Source organism: Ochotona curzoniae, unplaced genomic scaffold, assembly GCF_017591425.1.
Source record: "Ochotona curzoniae isolate NIBS_2020 unplaced genomic scaffold, NIBS_Ocur_1.0 contig_899, whole genome shotgun sequence".
Taxonomy (NCBI): domain Eukaryota; kingdom Metazoa; phylum Chordata; class Mammalia; order Lagomorpha; family Ochotonidae; genus Ochotona; species Ochotona curzoniae.
Window position 1 is genome coordinate 740211 of NW_024466605.1, and position 2901 is coordinate 743111.

General features: G+C 46.4%; 1 non-coding gene across 1 annotated transcript; it reads right to left on the reverse strand.

Annotated features, from left to right (window-relative positions):
* Positions 1-2272: 2272 nt before the first annotated feature.
* Positions 2273-2379, reverse strand: LOC121165584. Its single transcript, XR_005885287.1, has one exon. It is a non-coding gene; the product is annotated as a U6 spliceosomal RNA (small nuclear RNA).
* Between the last annotated feature and the right edge of the window lie 522 nt (positions 2380-2901).

Below are 2901 nucleotides of genomic sequence, written 5' to 3' on the forward strand. Positions count from 1 at the left end.
CCTTTGTAGGGTTTGATCATTGGTAGACTTTAAGGTGCAAGAGTTATGGAGAGAGGTGAGAAGTAACTTCCGGAGTTACAGAGAGAGAGAGAGAGAGAGAGAGATCTTAAGACACACACACACACACACACACACACACACACACACACACACACACACACAGAGCTTTTATCCTCTGGTTCACTCCCAAGATGGCAGTAATGGCAAGCCTGAACCCTGCTGGCCAGAAGCCAGGACCCTCATCCAGGTCTCCCACAAGGTGGCAGGGGTCCAGGTACTTGGGACACTTTCCATTGCTTTCTCTGGCACGTTAGCAAGAATCAGGATCAGAAGTGAAGCAGCCAGAACTTGAATCAGTACCCACATGGGATGCAGGTATAGCAGATGGTAAATTCACCCTGTTACACCACAGCACTGGCCTCTGGAACATGCTTTGACCTCTGAACTCAGGCAATACATTTAAACTTTAAAGGCTTAAATTAATGTTTTTTAAGGCACCAGAAACATAATCCAACAGTGGTTTATGGGAGAAGGGCCACATGGGAGATCCTTAGGCCACTGGAGAGTGTACTGATGAAAAGTACAGGTCTGTGTCAGGAACATTCATGCTCTCTCTTCTCCCCAATTCACCTTGTGAGCCCCTCCACTGCCCATGCCTCCCACTATCACCCATGTCAGAGATCAGAGACATGGGGGTGCCCAATCATGGTCTGAGAACTAAACAGAACCTTCCCTCTTCTAGAACTAGTTTTCCCTGGTGTTTGGTTATCGTAACCAAAAGCTGATTAGGACAACTGAGGTGAGAATTTATTACATGCCAGCTGGAGCTCACTTCTTTCATGCCTATTACACATTTTTGTAAGAATAGCTTTGCTTTATCTTACAAATAGCCAAAGTGTGAAGGTGAGAAGGGAGCCACTCTGAAACTAGTCAGCCAATGCAGGATTTGAATTCAGCGCTGGGTGGCTCCTGAGAATGAATTTCTTGTTAGTGAGTTAATGAAAATCGTGCACAAAACAAGAGAGGACAGAGGTGCTAGCGTCGCACTTCAGTGCTCACAATTATTCAGACGATTTATAAACAATTTCACACACTTCACCTCCACGTTCAGATCAATTGTCTGTTTTCCATGGCTTTGGGTACAAAGACTCATTAACCCATCCATTCCCAGCACAAGAGGAAAGCTGACAGCATATGTGGCTCATGCTGTCTTGGCCTCCGGCTGGAACACAGCCAAAGTGCGGGTAGAGTGTGGTGAGAGTAAAGGCATCACAGGCTGTGAGACAGGTGCCTGAGCAGAACTCCTGCTGGCTGGGCCATTTTCACGCTGGATGTCAGTGTCTCCCTTTCATACCAGCAGCCATGGGAGTGGCGCGGTGTCTGTGTGACTCTTGGCCATGGTCCATCAAAAGGCAGAAATCTGCCCCTGTAGAGCAAGCAGATGCCTGGCAAGCATGTCACTCTCTTACTGGCAGGGAGAGGACCAGGCAAGTAACGAGCCATCACAGGTGGTTTCCCCTGTAGCCTTAGAAATCAAAATTCTTCTTTTACAGTTCCTTGGATTCTTTCTCTTCCATTGTCTCCTCTTGTTGATATCTTCCTCTTCCCCCTCCTCCTCTTTTCATATTCAACTCTGGTTCAGTGCAACAGATTCAGAATTTGTAAAATCTAAGAACTTTTTTTGTTGTTGTTGTTCACATGCCACTGAGTTTATCAGGCCTTCAGGTAACTGGGAGAGAAGCATCTCTCTGGTCTGGCAAGCAAAGGAAAGAGACAAGGACGGCATGGAAACATTGGAAGGGCAAAATGACGGAGGGTGCTAGGAAACAAACCCTCTCCTCCTGTTGTGTGATACACATTAGCAAGGCCTGGGGAGATAACCTTTTGGTCCACAGTTTCTTTTTTTGTTAAACAATTTATTTTATTTATTTGAAAGACAGCATTACAGAGGAGAGAGAGAGAGAGAGAGAGAGAGAGAGAGAGAGAGAGAGGAGTCTTTCATTTGCTGGATCATTCCCCAAGTGGCTACAATGTCTGGGACTGGGCCAGACAGAAGCCATGAGCCTAGAACTCCATCCACCTCTCCTATGTAGGTGGAAGGGATCCAAGAACCTGGGCCAGCTGATGGTCTTTTCCAGGTGCATTAGTAGAAAGCTGAATCAGAAACTGGACTTCAGTACTTAATGCTAATGCCTCAGATGATGGCTTAACTCATCGTGTCACGATGCTAGCCTCAATAGACAGAATTTATTTTTATTTTTGTTGTTTCTTTTTAAATATGGAATGCTTCATGGATTGTCATGTCATCCTGTGCACGGGTCGTGCTAATCTTCTCTTACATTTTTCCAGTTACAGAATGCATGCTGCTGAAAAGAGCACAACACAGTCGTAAGCGGAGCAGCTTGGGGATGTCACGAAGGCTTGCTTTCTGTCCAGCAGGACATGGGAGGCATGTTAAGACCTGATAAGCCTGCAGGACAGATATACAGGGAGGGATGCTGGGAGAGAGAGTGCACCAATGTCCCAGTGGGCTCTTAGCATCCAGAAGGTACAGGTGGGCCTTCACTATCAACTGGGAGAGAGATAATCAATCAATTGAGAAAGGAAGGTCAAGATGGTTCCATAGTCAAGTTCAACTAGGAATTGTAGGTTTCAATTATCAGTTCACATCCTCGGCATGCTATGTAACATTTTCTGTTCACTTCACTTACTTACATTATGTGAAGAGGAACTGTCTAAGGTTCAGAGGTTCTGAGTAGCACAGCCATGAGGGCTGAAGGATGCTCCCAGCTGGGGCACCATGACACTAGCACAGGCACAGGCCATGTCATGGCTGAAGGGTACTGCCTGCTATGGCACCAGGACACCAGCACAGGTTCAAGCCATGTCACGACATATTCA